Source organism: Danio rerio, chromosome 14 (genome assembly GCF_052040795.2).
Source record: "Danio rerio strain M-AB ecotype USA chromosome 14, GRCz13ab, whole genome shotgun sequence".
Classification (NCBI taxonomy): domain Eukaryota; kingdom Metazoa; phylum Chordata; class Actinopteri; order Cypriniformes; family Danionidae; genus Danio; species Danio rerio.
This window is the reverse complement of record NC_141034.1, coordinates 22,233,951-22,260,649: the sequence shown is the minus strand read 5'-3', so window position 1 is coordinate 22,260,649 and position 26,699 is coordinate 22,233,951. Positions and strand designations below refer to the sequence as shown.

Genomic DNA, 26,699 nt, shown 5'->3' with positions numbered 1-26,699 from the left:
CTGAATAACAGGAGTGTCAAAATACTACACAAAACTGGATAAAACAACAACAACAATATAATCATTTAACAATATAATAAGATGCATTATTTAAACTCTACAGTGATTTTATTTTAGATAAGGTTGCAAAAATTTATTTTTCGTTTGAAGTACAGTTTCATATCTTTAAATTAATAGGAGTTAATAATGTCATTTGTCATTTATAAAAGCTTTATAAAGCAAAAATAGTCCTGACTTTAGATTAGGTCACAAAACTGGATGAAGTTGAGGTAATAAAGCATTTATTAACATACATAGTAACCATTAATATATGCCTGAATAATAAGACATATAAATGTTGATTTCAATAGTTTATTAATCATTTACTAAGTCATTCTGAATGAGCCTAAAAACCCTCAACTACTCATAAATACAAATGGTTTGTAAATAATGCGATGCTTAATCTAGTAATGAATAATAAATCATTAGAAAAGTATGAAAATACAATTATTAAGCACATTTTTAATATGTTTGTAAGTCAAGAAAAGAGCATTTGTAGCTGCAGTTATAAACTGCTTACTAATGTTTATTAATGTACAGTTAATGCCTAACATATAATGAATTCACTATTTGCTAATGCTTAATAAATTATTTATAGTGTGTAGTTATTATAAAGTGTTACCAAGATGGTAATATTTATTTTGTTTTCATGTTTAATACAAAAAGTGTCCAAACCTTATGGTTTTGTATTCTGTTGTATACTGCAGTTCTGTCATGTGATGGTACAGTATGTGTGTTTCTATACAGTAAAACAGTTTTGTTTTTGTTCCCATTTTTTTCATGAGCTGAACCTAAAGATCAAAAACTTATTCTACATTCACAAAAGGCAGATTGTTGATTGTGGCTTGTGGAATGTTGATCCACTACTCTTCAATGTCTGTATGAAGTTGCTGAATATTGGCAGGAACTGGAACATGTTGCAACATGAGGTGATGGTTGTGGTTGCACGGATCTCAGGATGGTATCTTTGCGCATTCTAATTGCCATCAACAACATACAACTTTATTTACAACTAACACTCAACAGCCCATACCTTAACCCCACCACCTCAATTGGCCACTCAATCACATGACACTATACACACTGTTTGCAATCTACCCTGTGCATTGAAAACCAAGGATCAAATGTGAAGATAACACCTCTCCAAAGTGCCTGATGGAATTGAAGGTGGTAATTTTCCCACTCAGGTCAGTTGAGATGAAAAACAGCAATCTGGTCAAGACCCTGAAGAGGATGATGAGCATGCAGAAGAGCTTCCCTGAGATGTTTTCTGACTTTTTGTAGAGAGTTTCATCACTCAAAACTTGTGACATTTGTGGCATTTTGCTCTGTAATTACAATGTCGATATGAATGTTATTTCTTGATTGAATGGGCATTATCAGTGGTTATCAGCTGATAGATAAGGGCCAAAACGGGCCCTCTGCATCTACTCGTAGGCTCAGAAGGCCTCCATCCAGATGGGTTGTCAGCTATAGACCACATACGGCTGTGGCCGGAAGTTAACTAAAATTATTTATAATATTAATAAAATTTCCCAAACTTTTTTTTTTTTATTTAATGTCCACCCCTACCCCAGCCCAAAACCAAACTGTCACAGTAATGTAAAAACAGATCTGGATCAGGAATCTTCTCTATTAGTAAAGCTGATTTACCATCTGGATGTATGATAACAGCCTTCTGAGCCTAGTATGTGCAGTAGGTCCCTACTGGCACATATCTATCTGCAAATAATCACTGATAACGGCCATTCAATAAAGTGATAACCTTCAAAGCGGGTGCTAAAGCTAACTGCATTTGAGCATGTGAATTTCTGTTGCATGGCACTGCAAAAACAAACAAAAAAAATAAACTAACAAAAAAAATTATTACTTGTGGATGCCTACAGACAGCTTATTAACTGAACACATTATGCATAATGGCAACAGTATCATTTTTACACACCTACCTGTACATATTTAACATGTTTGCATTTTGAGGCTCCCAAAGCTAAAATGAACTGAAAAATAAGTTACATATTGAGTAACTTATTTATTGTGTATTGTTCACTGTGTTGCAGTGCTGGTTAGTTATTTCTTTTTTTTTCCTCTCTCCCTCTTTCTCATTAGTGAGTGTCAGGTGCAGCTGTGTGGTGGGCGTGGCCACGGGTGGACTATAAAACGATACAGCATAATCTGCTTAGTGAGTTCCCTCTCCTGTTCCACTCGCTTCTGTGCTTTCTGAGCTATATTTATAGCTATATTCTTGCTTTTCAAAAATTGATGTAACATACAGTTCGGAGGTAAAATTCCATCGTGACCCCTAAAACGGGTCTGAGATCTTCTATGTGAGTTTACGACCTCTGGTGCCAGCATGTCTGCTGGCAAAAGTCACTCTGTGACAATTTATTTACCTATATGCTGGCCAGAGCTAGAGTTGTACTGTCTACAAAGACATTCCAAAGACAACCCCCCTCCATCCTCCACGCACCCCCACAAAATAAAGATACACACACACACACACACACACACACACACACACACACACACACACACACACACACTTTTGAATGGACTCAGAAATCTCAAACTTTAACCCAAAGTACATGCAATGTGTTTGTAAACCCCTTTTAAGACATTAGACAAACTAAGAATGCATGAATTATGTTTTATGTATTTTTAAAATAGTCATGTTTGATGACATTCTTCTCCATACATAATTCTACAACACATGATCTAGGACGCAGGATGATAACTTTTATGGTGCAATTTCAAACCATGAGTTACTGTACGCACTCTACACACCAGCGAGGAGAACAAAGGAAGTTTCCTGTTCGACTTTTCCTCTTACACCATTGGTCAGTCAAGAGAGACAGGGAGTTACCTAACCAATGTCTTTAAATACCTCTTACACCCCTCAAACCTTGAGAGAAAGGTCTCGGCAGAGGGTCTCCGCAAAAGTGTCCCTGATGTGGCAGACCACATTACTGTACCCACGTGACACGCCTGAGTTCACGCTTCTATTTTTCTGGCAAACTAAATTCAGTTTAAAGTTTGCGTCTCGCATGTCCTCAGCAAACAAAAGTCTTCTTAAAAGACTTCATCTTCCAAGCATCAAAGTAACCCGCTTAACAAGAGAGAGACAAAGCCAATACATTTAGTTATTTAGTCGTTCGTTATGCTGCGCCCCTTTATCAAAAGTGTTTTCTTAAACTTGGTGGTTCTCAGTATTTGTGTTGAACTGAATTAGATTTGCCATTCTTTTGTTTAGATTATTTATTTCCTCACTTTCTTTTCCATGTTTTTGTTGTGATGTTTTGTATGTTTGACTTTTTGTTATATGTTAGACTAGTCAATAAATCTGTAACGAGGAGACTGACACGGAGGGATCCATTATGCAGTATTTATTGCTCAAGTTATCATACACACACACAAAATGCACTAACTTGCAAACACACAACAACAACAGCCTATGATGACCAAGGACTGGCGATGGATAGACACAGTGGGTATTACCAGGCATAGATCGGGGGCAGGCTGCTAGTATCAGAGTTCGTGAACCAGGCGTGGGTCGTGGGCAGATAGCAAACATCAGAGTCCGTATAACAGGTGTGGTTCGTTGGCAGGCAGCGAGTGTCAGAGTCCGTATACAAAGCGAGGGTCGTGGGCAGGCAGAAGGCGAAGCAGAGTCAATAAACAGGCTGGAGTAATACACAGAGAATCAGGCAGGAATAACGCTCAGAAATGCTGGCCGAGGATAAACAAGTCTTCGCAATGAATGAGCGTTTGGTGCTGGCTTATAAAGGGTACGTGGGTCATTAGCGGGATTAAGTTCAGCTAAGCATGATCAGGGTGAAAGAATGATGTAATGCTTAGAAGTCCGGAGATGGTGGCCTCTGCTGACCAGCGATGGGAATGACTGGGACCGAGTCGGTGACAGAGCCCCCCCCCCCCCCCCCCCCCCAATGAACGGCTCCTGAAGTGAGAAGAGTCTCGACGCCGGGGTCTTCCACGGGGGCGAGGGGCCGGCATATCCGGGTGCTGTACGTGGAACTCATCCAGTAGTGTAGAATCAAGAATGTCCTTATGATTGATCCATGATCTTTCCTCCGGACCGTACCCCTCCCAATCGATCAGATACTGCAGTTGACCACCCCGGCGTCTGGATCTCAGGATCTTGTGGATCTGATAGGCTTCCGCTACGTCGATTATGAGAGGCAGGGGACCCTGTACACCGGCTGCCACCTGCCTATCCGCCTCAGCTGGACCAACAGCAGGCTTGAGCAGGGAAACATGGAAGGTAGGAGAAATGTGATAATGGTTAGGCAGTGTCAGTCTAAAGGAAACAGGTGAAATCTGACGCTCTATTTGGAAAGGACCCACGTACCTGGGACTGAGCTTTTTACAGGGGAGTCTCAAGCGAAGGTCTCTTGTAGATAGCCATACCCACTGTCCTGGGAAATATGTGGGACCAGGACGACGGTGACGATCGGCTTGTTCTTTAAACCATCGGATAGCGTGTGACAGATGAGTGTGAGCTGCGTTCCAAACCTCCTCACTCGTTTTAAACCACGTGTAGACTGCGGGATGTTCAGTGGTCTCACCGGACCAGGGAAACATGGGAGGTTGGAAACCTAATACACATTGAAACGGGGTTAGACCTGTGGCTGCCTTTCTCAGGGAGTTTTGTGCGTACTCCGCCCACATTAGGAACTTGTTCCAGTCAGATTGGTTAGCGTGACAGTATGTGCGGAGGAAGCGCCCGATCTCCTGATTAAGGCGTTCTGTTTGTCCGTTAGACTGAGGGGGATAGCCGGAAATTAGACTGATGTTGATTTGGAGGTTCTGGAAAAAGGCTGACCATAATCGGGATGTAAACTGCGGACCTCGGTCTGAGACGATGTCTTCGGGAAGACCATAATAGCGAAATACATGTTCGCACAGAAGCTCTGCGGTTTCGAGGGCTGTGGGTAGCTTGGGTATGGCAATGAGTCGACAGGCTTTGGAGAAGCGATCCACAATTGTGAGGATAGTGGTTTTTCCTTGTGACAGGGGCAAATCCGTGATGAAGTCTATGGCTATGTGAGACCAGGGTCGACTGGGAATCTCCAAAGGTTGTTATAAGCCAGCTGGACGATGACGGGAATGTTTAGTCATTTGGCAGGGAGAACATTTATTCCGGAAGTTAATCACGTCCTTATTCAGGAAGGACCACCAGTACCGAGACTGAATCATCTGAGCTGTAGCAGTGCTGCCTGGATGACCTGAACTGGGGTGACTGTGTATTTCAGCGATCAACTTCTCACGGAGCATGGGGGGCACATATATTTTATCCTCGGGACATGCCTGCGGAGTGGGAGTTTGTTCGGAAGCCTGCATGATCTCATGCTCGATGTCCCATCTAATGGGTGCGATAATCAACGGGTCCTTAAGGATGGGTTCTACCTCCTCTAGCGAAGTTTCCTCATCAGAGATGCGAGAGAGAGCGTCCGCCTTAATATTCTTGGAGCCTGGAATGTAGGTGACTTGAAAATCAAATCGGGTGAAGAACAACGCCCATCGGGCTTGTCGGGGATTCAGGCGTTTACATGAACGGATATACTCCAAATTCTTGTGATCAGTAATGACGGTGAACGGGTGTGTTGCTCCCTCAAGCCAATGTCTCCATTCCTCGAGTGCAGCCTTCATGGCGAGGAGTTCTCGGTTACCCACATCATAGTTTCTCTCAGCAGAATTCAGCTTACGGGAAAAGAATGCACAGGGATGAAGCTTATTCGTAGTGGGGGATCTTTGGGAAAGGATGGCTCCGATACCGGAATTAGAAGAGTCAATTTCCACAATAAAGGGTCGTGTGGGATCTGGGTGACACAGAATGGGTGCCTCCGTGAAGCAAGCTTTGAGTTGGTTGAAAGCCCGAATGGCTTCCGAGTTCCATTTCAGACGGGCATTATTGGCTTTTACCATCGCATTGAGAGGAGCAGCTACTGAGCTGAAGTTTCTGATGAACCGTCTGTAGAAGTTGGCGAATCCCAGGAACCGTTGTAACTGCCGGATGGTTTCTGGTTGTGGCCATTGAGTGACAGCGTCAACTTTCTGCTGATCCATAGCAACTCCCTCGTGACTGATGATGTAACCCAGGAATGAAATACAGTACAGGAAGTTAGAGGGATGGAGTGAGCAGCAGCAAACTTGTAGTCAATAAAGTTACCAGCGGCTCCTGAATCGACCATAGCCAAAGTCGAAATCTCTACCTCCTCAAACTTCAAACCAACAGGTACACTCATAGAGTCATTAGTGGTTGTGAAAACGGTGGTTGTACTCACCGGAAGTGCCTTCGGTGGAGGTTTATTGGTACATAAATTCTTCATGTGACCTGAAAGTCCGCAATACAGGCATAATTGGTTCCGTCTCCTTCGATCACGTTCTTCGGGGGTCAAACGAGTTCTACCCAACTGCATGGGTTCCGTGGGAGTTTCAGGGGATACAGGACTGGACATAGCAGAGCATATGGGGTTACGGGTGCGAAGCAAGGCGTCTAACCTGATTGACAGTTCGATGAGTTGATCCAGAGTCTTCCCCTCATCCCGACATGCCATTTCCTTCTGCAATTCTGGTCTTAGAGCTTTGCGGTAGAGTGTAGTGAGTGGATCATCAGCCCAGCCTGTTTGCGCTGCCAGCGTGCGGAAGTGCAGAGTGAATTCAGCTGCGGGTCGATCTCCCTGTTGTACACATAAAAGCTCCTCACCAGTGTTACGACCACCCTCGGGGTGATCAAACAGTGCAAAAGCGCTTGAGAAAGTCATTGAACGAGGGGAATATCGGGGTACTATCTGGCCAAACAGCTGTAGCCCAGTCTAAAGCTTTGCCAGTAAGCATTGAACATACAAAAGCGATTTTCCCATTCTCATCCTTAAATAAGTAGGGTTGTTGAGCAATAAATAGTTTACACTGCAGCAAGAAGCCTTTACAATTAGCTGGGTTACCTGAGAATTTGTCTGGGAACGCCAAGCGTACTCCTAAAGCGTTCTGAGTCTGGGTTTGCATGGGTTGAGTCGGAGAGTAGTTAGCGGAGAGTTGCGCTGTGGGAGCAGCTTGCAGGTTTTGCAGAGATCTCACCAGTTACTCTGTTAACTGAGTCAAATAAGTTAGTTGTTGTTGATGTGTGGTGAGTACCTGAGCCTGAGTGGTCACTTCCTGTGATAAAACCTGTATGGCTGCGGGATCCGTGTTGGGCGAAGTCTTCTGCAACGAGGAGACTGACATGGAGGGATCCATTATGCAGTTTTTATTGCTCAAGTTATCATACACACACACAAAATGCACTAACGTGCAAACACACAACAACAACAGCCTATGATGACTAAAGACTGGCGATGGATAGACACAGTGGGTATTACCAGGCATAGATCGGGGGCAGGCTGCTAGTATCAGAGTCCGTGAACCTGGCGTGGGTCGTGGGCAGATAGCAAACATCAGAGTCCGTATAACAGGCGTGGTTCGTTGGCAGGCAGCGAGTGTCAGAGTCCGTATACAAATCGAGGGTCGTGGGCAGGCAGAAGGCGAAGCAGGGTCAATAAACAGGCTGGAGTAATACACAGAGAATCAGGCAGGAATAACGCTCAGAAATGCTGGCCGGGGCTAAACAAGACTTCACAATGAATGAGCGTTTGGTGCTGGCTTATAAAGGGTACGTGGGTCATTAGCAGGATTAAGTTCAGCTGAGCATGATCAGGGTGAAAGGATGATGTAATGCTTAGAAGTCCGGAGATGGTGGCCTCTGCTAACCAGCGAGGGGAATGACTGGGACCGAGTCGGTGACAAAATCACACTATAGCCATGCTGGATTGTATTTGTTTTGCCTCAGAGAAAAAGTAACTTGATCAATAGACCCAACATCATATTTATTTCTATATTCATATTTCATATATATATATATATATATATATATATATATATATATATATATATATTTATTTATATATATATATATATATATATATATATATATATATATATATATATATATATATATATATTTGTATAACTTTGTTTAAGGTTTCAAGTAAGAAATACTTTGGTGCAAAGTTCAGAATGTTTTGAAATACTGTAGATTCACTGTAAAAAGCTAACTGATGACTGTTTATGCAAGATTTTCAAACAACTCAACAGTCTTTTTTGATAACTGACAAAGTATACAAACAAACTGCAGAAAAGTCTAGACACAGATTCAATTTCAAGACAAACTATATGGGACTGAAATCCACAAAGATTCTTCTTTGTGTCTTTCTCATTGAAGTGAAACATCAACAGCCCAGCTGAAATATTAATTTGATTCCTCTAAAGGCCAAGTATATATCTTTTTTGCCAAAATTCAAGACAAAGACTTATTGTGAACAACAATGCACCAAACAAAGAAGTCATAATAATTTTTCTTTTGCAGACAGAACAGTTATTACTTGCACACTTTTGTCAGCAGCCAACCTAAAAAAAAAAAAAAAAAAGCAATTATAAGAAACTTCCCACAGGGTCCAGTTTAATTTCCGTCCATCATAGTTCCAAAATGAATTTCAGCAGTCTGCAACTCAGATATGACAAGCAGCCTGGCCAGCTGTGTTTATTAACGTTTATTAAATTGTGCCAGAAGGAGACTTGTAGCTAATCTTTCTGACTAGTTGTGAGTTAGTTTTATGTCTATTCCAACTGCTCCTCGTGCACCATTAACTAAATAAAGTGTAATAACAGTGTTGCAGCAGTACAAACTAACTTCAGACAGATTAATAGAGCATCTGCGCTGTTGCTATTATTGGCACAATTATAGATGCATAATCTTGTTTAGATCAGCAGGCAGAAAGAGAGAGAGAGAAAGAGAGAGAGAGTCAACTTTTGACTTTTAAAGCTCTTTTCTTTAAAAACAATCATAACTCAAACATACAGAACCCCAAAAATAAATACCAAAAAAAAAACAATACAAAAAAAACAACTATTAAGTCTAAAAACGTTATTTACAGTTTTATCCAAATCTATCTCATTTGCCTTATCAGAATGAGTTTCTTGTAACATAATAATATTAGTTTTATTAATTTTGAAAAATTCTGATAATATTCCCTTTTATTCTGATCTCTTACTCTATTTATATTAAAAGAGCCTATTCCTATAAGCCCCATATTAATAAAAAAAAGAAAGAGACAATAAAGATCAGAAAAAAAAACAGGAAAGAAAGAACACCCAGTGCTTCCGACACATTAACCTATTTTCTTGAAAACGAGCCTTAACGCTTCCTCATTCTTGTCAGAAACTTTCCCAATCTAAATCTCTTTTTATCTCTCAATTCATCCAATACAAAAGTATGCTGTAGTATAAGAACCATTTTCACAAATTTTTTAGTATCTGGGAAAAAATCTTCTACTTCAACTGTTCTATCGAAAGTATCATCCAAAAATTAGTTTATCTCTTGTAGAGAATAAACATTACTGTCTTCTATTTGAGAACCTATTTTGGAAAAATCTGACATCTGAGAAAAGTGTTGTCATCATTCATCATATATGCTTTATGTTCGTCTTCTAATAGGCCCTACTACAGGTCCTTCCACTTTTTCATTAAGCATCACGAAACCACTAGCGCTCGCAGTCACAGGCACACAACTCAAATCATTTTCATCTACAACCTCTTGTACCACTGTTGCCTGATTGTCATTATTCATAACATTTCTCTGAATCAAATTCCCCTAATTCGGCTGTTTACAAACAACATTATTCTCAATTATCGTTACCGTTTTTGTTTGTTTCACTTGATTATTCTCTCCCTTCAGCTCATTTACTTCACCACTATCATCGTTTGTGCTTTCTTGAACTTTACGCAGACAAAAAAAGTTGTTTATGACCAATGTCACCACATTCAAAACACTTCAATCCTGCAGAAGTATTAATCATAAACGACTTACCTTCATTCATTACCCGAAAAGATATGTCCAACGTTGGTTCGTTTTGGAACATTAAGACATGTAATCGAAACAACATCACATGCTTCAATTCTGGACTTTTACATCCTAGCAACATAACTTTTATCGAACTTGCTATTTTTAATAAGCTGCGTGACAAAGTGTTCTTCCTTAAGAAACTATATATTTTACAGCTGATTTGTTCTCTAACGACTAGAAGCACACCTTCCTCCCTAAATCCTTGTTCTGTCATGCACTTGACACTTTCTCGAAGTGAAAAAGATGGCGTTCACTCATCCGCAAGCGACGCCATTCTCTCACTAACCAATTAACTTGCAACAATAAATGCAAAAATCTAACTAAAGAACTATTAAAAAAAAACATTTACACCAAAGAAGGGAAAATGATACAGATAAAGAAATAAAGAAAAATATTTAGTAGACAGTAAAAATAACTTTTCCCCACCAATCCTTCACCACTAACCTTCACCACTCTCCTACATCTCGCGAGAGAGAGTGAGAGAGAGAGAGGCAAAGCCTGGCATAGATTCAAACTAAGAAAACTGGCATTAATGTGGTTTATTTTGATGCTACTTGCTTTAAATGCAAGTCAGAAGTGAAAAAGGGCCCTCTCATAAACAGAGCAGTGTTTGTTTCACTTCTCCTGCCTGACCTTTGGAGAATCATTTCCGAGAGCTAATTGAATAAAGCCTAAATACTTTGTATAGCCAAAGCCCTAAAATCCCTGTAGACAGTGCAATGCATTACCCTTAAGTTATATTGAAAACATGCAGGGTTTTAGTGCGGTTCCACAGTTATATTAAAGGAAACTTGCTTATTTCATTCTGTATAATAGGTTAAATCTGAGCAGAGTTGCTTCCTTCTCAATAGCAGCAGCACTTTGTGACCTACACACCTTGTACAGAAATAACCTGCACGCTCCAGTGGAGGCTGTCAAAATGCATCTGGATCCTAATAAACCCAATACAAGAGCGAATGTGTACTAGTGCACAAGCTGACAGATGGAGCACTTTGCATTTAAACAGCAGGTATTCCCTGTTATTGATCATGCAACAATGTTAAACAAGACTTCATGGATATTGTTTGGCCTAATAAGGAATTTCACAGAGGAAGTGGGAACACATTTGCTTATTAGTGGTCTTTTCTCTTTCATTGTTTGCAACAAACTGTTGCTGGCTCTATATTATTGGGCATTGTATGAGGTAAAACACAAGGAAAATGCTTCTATGGTGTTCTAAAGAAAGTCTGTTGTAGAAAGAGGCTAACCACAAGGTCGATAATATTCCCTGAAAATCACAGAGGCAGCATCTACAGCAGCATTTACTTACATTGAATCCATGCAGAGTTTCTATGCAATGCAGAGTTGGGAGCTGTGCAAGCATCAAAAAGGATACTGTCATACTCGGTTATGATTTAATGGAACCCTAAGGTCTATATGTCACATGCAGAATTAAGAAAATGTAGGCCAGTATCTTTAGAAGACTTGCTCTGCTTTTAGAATGACACATTTCCAAGGTTACAGTGCATTTCTGACAACAAATAAACAGCAAATGTTTAGAAATCTCATTGGATATTTTGGAAAACGACTTGGGAACTCTGAATAATAAGCCACAACAATGGTCCTCCTGTTTGCGTGCTGAAAACTTCCTTTTAGTTGAAAAAGATCAGTAAATGTGCACAATAATTGACGACCTAGCCTCAATCCATGACACATGCTTTTGCATCCCATGAGTTTCTCCAATTTAAATCTGAGTTAGCATATGCCCCATCCTGCTTTCTAACCATCCTCTAATTCTGCTAAAAACAATTAGAGTGATGATAAAAGCTTACAATCTCCTGAATTAGGCTTTCATTCTTTGTTTTGAGGCAACAAAACTCAGATGTTTGGCACTGTCAGTGGCCCATAGGCTCATGGAACTTATCCAGTCAATGTCTCTCAGAGAATTGGATTTAGAGAGTCGCACTGAACTGTGATTCATGTTGACAATAGAGGAAGCTAGGATATGTTGTTTGACATGTTTCTGAATCCTCTGCATAGCTCCTACCTGTACCAACAACAGCAGGCTCTGCAGTTCAAAATTCTTGTCAGATGCTGTTACTAGTATAAGGGTGCATTATAGAGGTGAAGTGTGAAAACCTGCCTATGTACGGCAAATTTTGTTTAGATGCTAATTAAGCTAATCTGAACCATACAGTCAAGGACCCGATTAGTTGCCGCTGCATTTGGTGCAGACTATAGCTTGTTTTATTATTATTATTATTTTTTTTCAGGATGGTGGCCTTTTAGGGTTTGACCCCCTTCTTCTTAAGCAAGAAGGATGCAATGCATGTACAGTTGTTGTGTTCAAGACTGTAATTAGAGGGACACCATCCAGCAGTAAGTAAGTAAAGTTTTTATTATAAAGCACATTTACTTCAGTTTGGCACTGACCAAAGTGCTGAACAAAACCATAGCACACACTCTAAAAGAGTAAAAAATAGCAATAAAAGTAATAATAGGAATAAAAGTATTACAGCAACAACCACAATAAAGATTAAAAGCCTGGGAATGCAGTAGAATAAAAATGTGTCTTAAGTCTAGACTTAAAAATATAGAGAGAAGAAGCACTTGTAATATCCGGTGGCCGCTGGTTCCACAAACGAGGAGCAGCGACTGCAAAGGCTCTATCCCCTATCAATTTAAGTCGTGACCGAGGAATTTGAAGTCAAATTTTATTTGAGGACCTAAGAGACCGAGGAGTTGACTGTAAGTTAATAAGCTCTGATATATAAGAAGGTGTTTGCCCATTCAGTGATTTTAAAACAATAAGTAAAATCTTGAACTGAATTCTAAAATTAACAGGAAGCCAATGAAGACATGCTAAAACTGGTGAGATATGAGCATGTTTTTTGGTGCCTGTTAAAAGTCTAGCTGCCGCATTTTGAACCAACTGCAACCGTGCCAACGAGGATTGGGGGAGACCAACATATAAAGAATTGCAATAGTCTAGGCGGGACGTGATAAAAGCATGTATGACCTTTTCCAGATCTTGAAAGGAAAGAATAGATTTGAAGTCTGGAGATGATCCTCAGCTGATAATACCTATTCTTAACCACTGAGCTAATTTGTTTTTCTAGACAAAGCTCAGAATCAAAGATAACTCCTAGATTTTTTACTTGCGATTTAACATACGGTGCAAGACTTCCCAAGCCCCCAATATACGACATTCTTGTTTTTGAGGGGCCGAAGAGAATAACCTCAGTTTTGTCATTATTAAGTTGAAGGAAGTTTTTTGAAATCTGTTTTTTGAATCTGAAGGAAGTTTTTTTTTAAATCTGCATTGGGTTTTTTAAGCAATAGCTGGACAACTGCATGCTTTAAAAACGCAGGGACAGTGCCGGAAACTAAGGTGGAATTAATAATAGCTTGTATACTAGAACCTATTGTGTTGGAAGTCTCCTTTAAAGGTTAGAGGAAATAGGATTACACGGCGAAGTTAAAGTTTTTGTCTGAAACACTAAACCACTTAACTCAGAGAGAGACACCGGTTCAAAATTACAGAAGGTAGCTGAAGAAACTGTCGAGTCCACAAAGGAACTAGGGCAGAGAGGAGCAGAAGAGGATCTGATATCAGCTACCTTCTCAGTAAAGAACCTTTTAAAGCTCTCACATATCTCTGATGACTGCTAAATTTTGCATGAGGTACGTGGAGAAATTATTGAGTTTATTGTGTTAAATAAAATTTTAGGGGTGTGTGAATGTTATAATGTCTGAAAAGTATGTAGCTCTTGCTTTTTTTGCTGCTTTTTGAAAGTTTACTTGTGCATCTCTAAAGATTTCAAGAGAGACAGCAAGGTGATCTTTTCTACAGCACTGTTCTGCTTTACAACAAATCTGTCTGAGTGAGAGAGAGAGATCATCCAGCCATGGTTGTGATTTCATTTTTGAATACTTATATTTTAAAGGAGCTACACAGTCTAAGATATCTGAACAAGAAGAATTAAAAAGAGAAATTAAATCATCAGGACTTGAGGAATGCTCAGCAGCAGCTAATATTGCTGTGGACACTTTGTTACTATTAAACACAGTAGAAAACTGATTTGCAGTGAGAGAGTTTATGCAGTGAGAGTGAAAACCTTCACTTTTTGTAGTACCAGAGAAGTATGATAGAGTCGTGTTAAAAACAATGGGCTTATGATCTGAGAAAGAGGCATCTTCAATGACAATATTTTCTATGAAAAGACCCGTAGGACATTATAAGGTCCAAAGTGTGGTCTAGTGCATGTGTAGCACCAACAATATGCTGAGTAAATCCAAAAGAATCCAAAACATGCATAAACTCAGTTACCAAAGGATTTCCAGGGCAGCAAACGTGATTATTAAAATTCCCTAAAATTAATAAAAATGAAATAGAAATTTCCCTCCTCACCCGGACACCTCTTCGATTTCCCCTTCTTCTGCGACGTTTTCGTTGATAGATAAAACAGCAGGGTAGTCGGCGAACAAACGCGGCCGTGGGAAAAGGAAACGATGAATAGCAGTAGTCCTGTGTTATGGAGCAGTCTCTGGGTTGATTCTCCAACAAACCTCTAATGTTTAACAGTGCTTGGCGGTCATATGAAATTATTGCATCAACACAGCTCATGAATATGAGCAGAAAAAGCACTGATAGAATGGTTGCCGAACAGACATCTAAAAATTGACGAGGCAAACGGCATGCCGACAAACACACCGGCGCCATCTTTGCACACGTCAAATTCCAGCAGTGTTTTGTTCAATGGGTTTCAGGTTTGTTTCTCGAGATCCACTTTCCTGTTGACTTCAATGCAAAGCATGCAGTGTTGGGGGCTCTAGAAACATTGTTGTTCTAGGATAAGTTGAACAGAAAGACTCTAATGCTGCATAATTCATTCAAAACTATCAGAGTTGCCCAATCACTGCTTAACACCTAGAGTAAGTACTGATTTAGGCACATTCTGAAAACAAACCTTTACATTTCTGAAGATCGCATATTATGTAACCAGAATAGTGTATGGCTGCACTTTGTCTTCAAAATGAACACTTAGAAGCGGCATGACGCTGTTCCTTTTTGTGCTTACCAGCTGACCGCTTACCTCCGTGTGGATGGCTTTTCCGCTGTTCGGTTTGTCCAATGGCTTGCTGCGTACATTGGAGGATTTGAAATGCAAAGCTTGATCATGATGACGGGGTTTGGTGAAGAATGGTTCTAGAATCACGTAAGACAAAAACAAAAGCCAAAAATAAGATAAACAAGTAAACAATAGTGTAAATGTTGTAAAATCTGAAAATGTGGTAAAAATGAGGCTGCCCCAAGGGCTTTTCTTTTTCTGTATTGCTTTTAGAAACACTGCTGGTTGGGTTTAGGAAAGTGAGTGGGTGCTGGTCAATCAGAACTGATTAATCAGTCAATCGGTCAATCAGTGAGTCAATCAGTCAGTCAGTCAGTCGACAGCGGCCTCTGGTGGACTTATGTGAGAACAGCAGGTGCGAATGGCACTCGCGAGAGAAATTTGATTTTGGATTAATCTTAAAAATTGCAAAAATTCTAAAACCAAAAACTGAAAAAAGTAGCTCCTGGGATGTGTATAAATGTATATAGGGGTACATAATCAGAGTGAACCTGGGCTGGACTTTTTAGCTACATTCTAGACACAATCAGAGGTAGGAATTTAAGCAACAATCGACTTGCACCTCAACGTGTTTCAGTGAAACGTAAAACATAGTAAAATGATTATTTAAATGTTTTACATAAGGAATCGCTGTGGTAATATTGCAGAAGCAGAACTAATCACCATGTGTAAAGTGATGTTAAATCATGCATCCAACACAGGCTCATTATGGATTTATACTTAGGTCTACATTTCTGGAGACCTTGAAATATGTACCCAAAACAAACTCTATGATGGTGCAGACAGCTTTTAATTCTTTTTGTGTTTACCTTCATAAGGGCAGCTTTTTGCGGTGAAGAACGGTTCCAGAAACCAGGAATAACAAAAGCAACACATAAAAAGAAAAAAAAAATGAGAAGGTTGACAAATGTGGTAAATTCTGAAGATGTGGTAAAATCGCAGCTTTCATTTTCTAGATTGCTTTCGAAAACATCGGTTTGGTGGGTGTGTCAGTCAGCCAGCTGGAATGCATAATGCGACCTCTGGTGGATTTACTCGAGAAGAAGATGTGCAAATGGCACATAAAAGAAAATTTGAGATCATCAAAAATGTACATAATGGTTTCTAGTGGATTTGTGAAAACAAAAACTCCAAGCAGACATAGCTCTGGCTAGCTACGTTGACTGGATCTTACTGAAGTCGGGTTAGTTACAATATGTTATGTATATAGACAGCAGGATGGGAGGATGTGACAGACCATGCATGGTTTGTAGTGTATGACGTCATTGCTATGCGCATGCATGTGAAGTAAAGGAAGCACAGTGAAAACCTGCGTGTCTGAGATTCATTGATATATAGAGTGATAGTTGAGAATTAGAGTGAACTAAGCATAAACATGGTGGCAGCGGTAAATTACCAAGAAGAAAAGTGAAAGACCGAGGTAAATCACTACGGAGAAAGTAAATAAGAGAGACGTGCGCCGATCATGGAGGGTGCTTTCGGATTGAAGCCGCCAGCGAATTTTGACTGGAATGCGACGAATATACCAAAAGCTTGGAAAGCATGGGAAGAAGAGTTTTCCCTGTACATTGATTTATCGCTTACAGATGCGGATGACAAGACGAAGGTAAAAGTTTTCCAGTATTTAATCGGAGAAACCGGGAGAGAACTGAGTAAGACGCTAGGCGCCGCCCTCCCGGCTGACGGTGAACTGACACTCGAATGGCTGATAACCGCGTTCAGAAACCACTGCAATCCAGCACCAAACGAAACAGTAGAAAGATACAAATTTTTCTCCAGAAATCAAAACTCAGGCGAAATGATTGATAAGTATATTACTGATTTGAAAGTGGAACTTTGGATCAGCTAAAGATTCTCTGATTAGAGACCAAATTGTCTGCGGCATACTGAACTCACATGTGAGAGAACGTCTATTAAGAGAGCCTGAACTGACGCTTGAGAAATGCGTAAGGATTTGTAGAGCATCAGAACTGTCAAAAGAGAATGTAATGACCATAGAAGGACAGAAAGCTGAAGAAGTGCACACAGTACAGAGAATTAAACAAAATCAGGGTGCAAAACAAACTCATACAAAGTGTAAATTTTGTGGAAAACAGCATGAGTGGAAAAAACTGAGTTGCCCAGCTTATGGAAAGCAATGCAAAAAATGTGGCAAATTAAACCATTTTGCTGCCACGTGTAAAACAAAAGAAACTAAGAGAAAAGGAATACACAGTGTGACAGAAATTGAAGAGGAACCATTTCAGGAAATCCTAAGCCTTAGTTCGCAAATGAGAGAGGACACACAGGAAAAACAACTGTTTGCAACCATGTTGATAGGAGAACGACCAGTAAAATTTCAATTAGACTGTGGAGCCAGTTGTAACGTAATCCCCATTCAGCAGTTAAACCCTGACACCGTGATGGAAAAGACTGAACAAATCCTGGTCATGTATAATAAGAGCACCCTGAAACCAGTAGGAAAATGCAAAATAAAAATAAGAAACCCGAGAAATAGAAAACTGTACCGGATGGAGTTTATTGTTGTGGAGGACACCTCATCAGTGCCCCTACTGGGAAACAAGGCAGTACAGGCAATGGATCTGGTAAGAATACAGCATGAAAATATTATGGCAATTGATGATATTGTTACCACAGAAAGATGCAGAGGAAAAGAACCATGGGACAAAAGTGACATACATAGGGAGTATGCTGACGTATTTGAAGGAGATGGATGCCTGGAAGGAGAATATAACCTAGAAGTGGATCCTGCAGTGAAATCAGTAAGGCTTCCAAAGCGAAGAGTTCCTGTGGCACTATTGAAACACCTAAAAGATGAGCTGGGAAGCCTGGTAGAGAGAGGCATTATAGCTCAGGTGGAAAAGAGCACAGAGTGGATTAGCAGCATGGTGGTGGTGAAAAAACCGTCTGGAAAACTCAGAATTTGTATTGACCCAAGACCACTAAACAAAGCATTGAGACGTCAACATTTTCCCTTACCCACCATAGATGATGTTCTCCCCGATCTGACCAAAGCGAGAGTCTTTACAGTGTGTGACGTGAAAGATGGGTTCTGGCACATAAGGCTTTCAGAAGAGTCAAGCTACCTCACTACCTTTGCAACGCCATGTGGCAGGTACAGATGGATTAGAATGCCTATGGGAATCAGCCCGGCTCCAGAAGTGTTCCAGCACAGGTTGACTCAGGCATTAGAGGGGCTTCCAGGAATACGGATAATAGCGGATGACATCCTTATCTGTGGTGAAGGTGACAATGATGAGGCAGCTGAGAAAGATCATGACACAAAGCTAAGACAACTCCTGGATCGTTGTAGAGACAGAAACATTAAACTAAATTTCAACAAACTCAAGCTAAGACAGAAAGAGGTGCCATATATTGGACACAGACTGACATCTGAGGGACTAAAGATTGACCCAGAGAAGGTGAGAGCTATATTGGAGATGCCCAGGCCATCTGATGTGAAGGGACTCCAGAGATTATTAGGTATGGTGAACTATTTGACACACAAAGATGTGATTTGGGAGTGGACTGATGTACAGGAAGATGCATTCAACAAACTGAAACAAATGATTGCCTCAGCACCTGTTTTGAAGTACTACAATCCAGAGGACGACCTAGTGTTGCAATGTGACTCCTCTGAGACAGGACTGGGCGCAGCACTTTTGCAGGCAGGACAATCAGTCCCTTATAGCAGCAGAGCCCTCACAGCCACAGAAAAAGGGTATGCACAAATAGAAAAAGAATGCCTAGCAATTCTTTTTGGAATGGAGAAATTTCACCAGTACACATATGGCAGGAAAGTAGAAGTACACTCAGACCACAAACCCCTAGAAACCATAGTAAAAAAGCCATTGCTTAATGCGCCCAAAAGATTACAGAGAATGCTTTTGAGACTGCAACGATATGACATTAACGTTGTCTATGTGCCAGGTCGACTGATGCACTTAGCAGATACTCTCAGCAGAGCATACCTACCAGAATGTGCTGCAGAAGGATCAGTAGAGACAGAAATTGAGACAATCAACATGTTGCAGTACCTGCCCATATCAGAAGGGATTCTACAAAAGATACAGAGAGAAACAGCTAAGGATGAGAAATTTCAGATGTTGCAGCAAGTGATAGCTCAGGGATGGCCAGAGCAGAAAACTCAGCTGAAAGAAGAGGTGAGACAATTCTTTTCTATAAGAGAAGAGCTTAGTGAGCAAGGTGGAGTGATTTTTAGAGGTGAGAGAGCTCTAATACCAGCAAAGCTGAGAACAGAGATCATGGAGAGAATACATGCATCACATCTAGGCATAGAAAGCTGTTTACGAAGAGCAAGAGACTGTGTATACTGGCCTGGAATGAGTGCCGCTATGAGAGAATACATAGGGAAATGTGCTGTTTGCAGAACTGTAGATGCGCGACAGCAGAAAGAGACATTGTGCGCACATGACATTCTGATAAGGCCTTGGGCAAAAGTAGGCACAGATTTATTTTCATTCAACAACAGAGCGTATCTCATCACAGTTGACTATTTTTCTAACTTCTGGGAAATTGATTATCTTACTGATACCAGCTCAAGCACAGTGATACACAAACTAAAGGCCCATTTTGCACGACACGGGATCCCAGACACAGTTATCTCTGATAACGGGCCACAATACAGCACTCAGGAATTTAAAAAATTCAGCATAGCTTGGGAATTTAGGCATGTGACGTCATCTCCAGCATATCCGCAAAGCAACGGCAAAGCCGAGTCAGCAGTTAAAACCGCAAAACATCTCATGGAAAAAGCTAAGAGAGCAAAAGCTGATCCATACCTGGCTATACTAGAGCACAGGAACACTCCATCTCAAGGATTTAATGCCAGTCCTGCCCAAAGACTCATGAGCAGAAGAACTAAAACATTACTGCCAACACGGGACAGCCTCCTGCAGCCAGGTGTTGTAAACACAGAGCACGCTGTAGAAATCAACCAACGCAAACAAGCCTACTACTACAACAGAGGGGCGAAAGATCTTAGACCACTGCAGGAGGGAGAACAAGTAAGAGTCCAGTTGGACACAAAACGTAAAGCACACTGGACACCGGCAAAGGTGGAAAGAATGACCAATAACCGATCATACACTGTCAAGCTGGAAAATGGAACTGTTGTACGGAGAAATCGAAAACATCTAAGGACTGTGCCTGGAAGACCACAGAGAGCAGACACAGGGAATACTGTTAAGCTTGCTCAGACTAATCATCCAGATGAGGGACATACAAAGTCAGTTCCAGAGACATGCATTACACGCACACACCATACAGACACCAGCAACAGTGTTGTGATAACTAGAAGTGGCAGAATAGTTAAAAGACCAACACACTTGAGAGATTTTGTTTAAACATCTGTCATTGTTTTATGACACTGAAGCGAAATTAAGAGCATAGTGTTATGCTGTTGTGCACATGTTGTAATGTTATGTTGTAATGTTATGTTGTTCCTTGCATACAGTGCACATAATACTGTATATAAATTGTTAAAAAAAAAAAAAAAAAAAAAAGGAAAGATGTTACAATATGTTATGTATATAGACAGCAGGATGGGAGGATGTGACAGACCATGTATGGTTTGTAGTGTATGACGTCATTGCTATGCGCATGCATGTGAAGTAAAGGAAGCACAGTGAAAACCTGCGTGTCTGAGATTCATTGATATATAAAGTGATAGTTGAGAATTAGAGTGAACTAAGCATAAACAGGGTTTCTTAGGTCAAGTTTTTTTTTTTTTCCCCAGATGTCTGATTTCTAGAAGTTTCTTTTCTCTCCTTTTTTTTTTTCAAATTTGGCAGTAAGGAAACGAAGTTCACAGTTGACGATGCCAACATTTTTCTCCATCCTGACATTCCCCTCCATCCTCTGTATCACCACTAGCACCAGGTTGGTCCCTGTCTTTCCAATTAGAGGTTGGTTCCTTTGTTTCTGCCTTTGTCCTCAAGCATAAACAGCCTGATCTACAACCCCAGTTTTTGCAGGGTCTACAAAGATATTTCCATACAACTGAAATTGTATTTATTGTACCTTTTTACCAACAATTAGTCCTTTATAGAATAAACACAATGTTAACTCTAAATCTTTCAGGTAAATCTAGAAATTTCCAGTTAGCTTAACAAAATCAGAGATCAGTTCCTCTGATTCTGAAGTGCTACCAATCAACAGATTCTGTTCCATCCACGGCTGTCAATATCAAATAACACGAAACACCTTGATATTCCATCAGCTGAAATGTGAAGGATAGCTGCCTTTCAGGAGCAGGATTGGTGATCCCTACTTAAGATAATAGTGGCCCTCCAGGAGCAAGACTGGTGTACAAGGTCACTAGTGCCATCAGCCACTATTGCAAACAACTACCAGGAGACCTTAGGAAACGGTACTGTTTATTTGCACACAGTGCTGTTCTAGAAGAGGGAGAGTAATATAGGGGGAAATTCCTGATCCTGAGCCAACAAAAATTATGAGTTGTCAAATCAATCCTTTGGAACAGAAATCAAAGGTAGCGGCTATTTAACCAAAATCCCTATAGAAAGCAGACCCTGCCCTTTACTGTGACTAAAATGTCTTTGACCTTCCTGACATTTACTATCCCTCATCATGACAAAAGTACCATGATTTATTTTTATTTTTTTTTATATTTTGTGTTCATTTTTTTATATTAAACAAAGCATTCTCCAAAGTCTTACAACACATACACTGTGACCATCTTTAGCTGCTGCTTACAATCTCTTCTATGACAAACAAGACCTTTCATACTGAGGCATCATTACTCAGATGTTTGGCTCTATCATGGGCCCATGGGCTCATGGATCTTAGCCATTCACAATCTCTAGGAGCATATGTTTGTAGATTCAAGCTGACAGAAAGGGAAGCAAACAAATGGATGTTTGGCATGTTTCGGAACCCTCTGCACAGCTTCTTCAACTATGACAGCCACAGCAACCCAACATGTCCAAGATTCTTGTCAGTTACTGTGGTTATTGTAGATGTGGGCCCTGCATAGGTTGACAGTGGATTGTACTAGTAGATGCATGGTGCATTGCAGCACAATATCAATGAGAGATTGGCTCTCTGCTTGTGTTCACTGCGACTGTCAGTAACAATGTGTTTTCACTTCTTCACACTGTCAGTGCTTGACGCAGACGATTGAAAAAAGTGTAGTTGTTAATATTCAGCAGCGTTTCAGAATTTTGCCCTCAACTATAATACTTGTTTTTTAAAACTTGATTTGTTGAAAACAGTAAATTAAGTTGATGCAGTACAATGCAAAATTGCTTTATCTTGTCAAGAGTAGCTTATCGATAGCAATAAATAAATAAATAAAAATATTGGTATTGTTGTAAGAATATAATACTATGCAAGATCAGGTTGTTTAAGATTGTTATGGTTGCTTTAAGACTATTTATCTTTTACTATTTTACTTACCTGCAAATTTAGCTTAATTATAATCAGAGACATAACTTATTTACTTTACTAAATTGTTCTAAGTTTACCCATTAAATAAATGCTCAATCATACTTATAGTTGTTTTTTAGTGATAAAACATAAAATCAGTTATGTTTTGTTGCATTAATCTTTTTTTATTTTGAGAAGCAACAAGTCATCATTTTGCATTGTAACAGTGTGTGTTATGATCAACCGTATAAGTCCAAAAAAATGAATAACCATGTGACATCAAGTGTATGTGTGAACTTTATATACAGAGACAGATTGGGGGAGAGGGGTCTGGATGCAGACCTGGTGCAGTGCAATCTGAGCTGCATCCAATGCTTTTTAATGTGCTCACCTAACCCCACCCCTAACCCTACCTGTCATCACTCCATTGAGTGCATTGTGTCTGACATTGCATCGCTGATTGATGCAATCTCAGCTTGCATCATAAGGGCTGCATCCAGATGCTATTGGATTGGGCACATTTTTGCGCGACCAAGAGTCTGCAATTTAAACATTAAAATAGCCTCACTCAGAAAAAAAAACATTCTTGTCCTCTAAGAATAATGTAGATGCCACTTGCTTTCATGTCCGCTTCAGACATTAAAAGGATAAAAAAGGAGAGCTGACATGAACAAATGAAAGGACAGAGTAAGGAAGGTTTTGAATGATGCTGGGAAACCATATTTGAATCAAAGAGAAGACTAAAAACCAGGGAAAAATCCACCATTTTGGATGATAGCAGGATGTCATTAAACGTGAAGTGCTGTGAAGGTAAACCTCACTCACTGACCTCTAAAGGTGCTCTAGCGACCGACACTAGTGGCCATGGCCTTTAGCCTCCTTGGTAGAGCAACCGACTCCCATGCAAAAGTTCGCCAGTTCGATACCAGCTCGGAGTGGGTTGGGTGGCGTAGGACCGGCAGGGTTACACATAAGTATAGAGTGTATCATGTATGGAGTGTATCGTTTGTATGGGTTCATCAACTCCCATAGCTCAGTGGAAATGTGACTCATATCCTCTATCCCAGACCCTGACATGAGTGTATAGGATGTATATGTATCGTGTGTATATGTTTGGAGTGTATTATGTGTGTAAATGTACAGCCTGTGTCATGTGTGCGTATGTATGGAGTTAATAATGTATTTATATGTATTGAGTGTTTACATAATGAGTGTATTGTGTGTATAAATGTACACAGCAAAATATGGGGACCCAAAACAACTCTATAGGTGTTAATTTCAACACTTTGAAAGTGTCTCATGGGGTCCACTCAAAACAGAGTTAAATCAACACTTTCAAAAGGGTTGGCACATTGACACCGAAGTAAGGGTTAATTTTAACTCTGGGCAGAGTTAAAAATTGTAACTATATAAAACACCGCCTGGTGTAATATATTGTTATTTTATTCAACTCTCTTGAGTGTAAATATGGTAAAAAGGTCAAATAGACTGTAAATTACAAAAGAAAAAACATTTTATTTGAAAACATTCACCACTTCAACAATTCATTCAGTTTTTAAAATGCAACAATGTCAAATATGCTTTAAATGTTTTATTAGTACAGACAGTATCAACAAAATATGTATGACCAGTGCTCAAAAAGGCTGTTTTAGTCCTTTGGTCCAAACTTGATGTTTCATCAGAGCAATTTGATAGTTCAATATATTGTCACACATAGTTTTCTTCTAAACACATAGTTTTCTTCTGAAATTAGATTTTAAACAACTTGGCGTGCAAATCTTTCACTTCTGGTGTTTCCTTGGTCCTCCATATCAAACACAGCAGTTTAAATGAAGGAATAAATGCTGTAAACTTGTGTGAAAACAAACTGGAGCTAGGAAATCTCATCAAGCATGTCCTGTGAATGAAGTGCTTCCCGATGTAGTAGCTGCTGATCGCTCGTCTGGTGGTTCCTGATGCACAGATATAGGGTGATGCTCATCTAAGAACTCTTCAAGACTCCAGCATGACTAAGAAAAATGTTTGAAAACAAATTGCAATCAAATTCTATGATATATTTAAAAGAACATTTAAAGTAAATAAAACATATTCAAGAAATCTAAACTAACCTTTTGAAAATCTTCATGATGATCCACAACTTGACTCTCCTAGCTGGTTGAGGGGACAGGAAGTAGAAAAAACACATAAATCCCTGTTGGATCTCCAAAAACAATTAGGTTAACCACTATGACTAGAACTGGAAAAACAGGCAGCTGTCTGTCTAGAATCCAGAATTTAACACAACACTTGGAGCAAAATTTAGAGGAGCTTAAAATCTTTTCTAGTGATGCTGACTTCCCCAAAATATTGGCCACAGTGTAAAAAATATTCATAAACTTACAGTTTTCTGTAAGTGTGTGTGTGCGTGTGTGTGTGTGTGTGTGTGTGTGTGTGTGCGTGCGTGTTTCTTTACCAGATTCAACTTGTTAGGCCCTTTCAGGTCCAGTATTGACGCCACCTTTCCTGGAGTCTAGCAGATGTTTCAGGTCCAAATATAATCTAAAATATTAGGATACACAGAAGAAGAAAAGTGCAAAGCAAAAAGCAAAACATTATTTAAGTAACAGTTCACCCACAATACAAAACTTATCACCTTCATGTCATTTGTTATTCTCTAATGCTCTAATACCCTCTCAGCTTGTGAAACAAATACAGAACTTTATCAAACATACCTTCATTATTATCACCACATATGACCAAGAAGGTGTGCTTGGTCATTTCACCAACTCTGGAAATACACCATCTGTCTCTAATCAGCCACCGTCACAGGGTCTTGTGTTATTGTATAGAGAACTGTGGCTTTTAAAAAACAACAAAACATTACTATCTAACACATGCATAACCTTCAGATAAAAAAAGAGAGATGAACATCACAAAGTATGCCTCACACTTTTACAGATATCTTTTGATTCAGATGTTGATTATTGATAATAAATCTACAAATCAAACCTGTATCATCATTAGGCTGCTCAAATATGAATCAGTTGATTGATTTTACAGACAGGTGGCTGTTTACAACGCACTAAATTGTCTTTAATAAAACGGAAATGTTGTGTACAGTACATGCTAAGTTTAGCCTATAGTTTTAAGCACAATATCATGCGGGAGAAAAAGCTTGACTAAGATGTTCCTGACTACAGTAATAGCCTAACTTACTAACGTCAGACATCCCGAGTTGGGAAAAGTCATTTTCGGGGGATACAGAGTTGATTTACGGGAGAGATGAGTACCTGAAGAGCGGTGGGGTGACTTGCGCACGACGTACCTGAAGAGCGGTGGGGGTGACTTGCGCGCGACGTACCTGAAGAGCTGGGAGGGATGCGGTGGAGAGGTGTGCAAAGTGTTTAATGACCGGGCGGGAGACGCGCGATTTCCGGGAGATTATCATTCATTTGCGGCATCTACTTGGGCATCTGGGAGTCTCTGTGCATTTAACGTTAACGTTAGTCCCGCAACTTCCGGGAGACTTCTGTAACGTTAAATGTCTGAATGCAAACGCGGTCATTTAAAGACATTAATGTTAACATTCCGACTTTAATGGTTGTCAACACTTAATATAATTCAAGCGTACGTTACCACGCGAGTTTATGGACTAACGGTACGTTATATGGACGGCCACGAATGAACCAGTTTAAAAGGGCTGCGGTGTTTAAAATAAACAAATTAACATACACGAATAACAAACAATCATATGTTTTAGTCAGGAAGCCTTTTACAAGTAAGCATATGTTCATTTACTCACCAGATATGTTTTAGAAACTCTCCAGAGCTTATGGAAACCGTCCTGTGTCGCCGTTAGCATCCGGGCAGAGTAGGCTAGGCTGCTCCGGGGATTCCCTCGCTAGTTTGCTTCGAATTAAAGGAGAAGTGTCGATTTTATTTTACAGATGGGTAACAACGCACAAAATGGCATTAAGCGTGACAGAAATGTGTTGAACATGTACATTTGATGTTTTTATGCACTATGTATGCTTGAGCATATATAAAAACATTCTTGAAAAGAAGTCAATAGTAATGCAGTTAAGCTAGATACACAAACGACCATGAATGAACTGCAGAAGTTTAAAATTATCACTCCATTCTAAAGTTATTAACTTAACAATATGTTTACAACTGTATATCCTTAAAGAAAGTCAGTAAAATACCAA

The 26,699-nt window shown here is 39.9% G+C and overlaps 1 long non-coding RNA gene across 1 annotated transcript; it reads right to left on the bottom strand.

Moving 5' to 3' along the window:
- Positions 1-24,007: 24,007 nt before the first annotated feature.
- LOC147833935 (uncharacterized) lies at positions 24,008-26,431 on the bottom strand. Its single transcript, XR_015507387.1, has 5 exons — positions 26,294-26,431; positions 25,224-25,350; positions 24,965-25,050; positions 24,621-24,663; positions 24,008-24,521 (listed from the first exon to the last, which is right to left on the bottom strand). It is a non-coding gene; the product is annotated as an uncharacterized LOC147833935 (long non-coding RNA).
- Between the last annotated feature and the right edge of the window lie 268 nt (positions 26,432-26,699).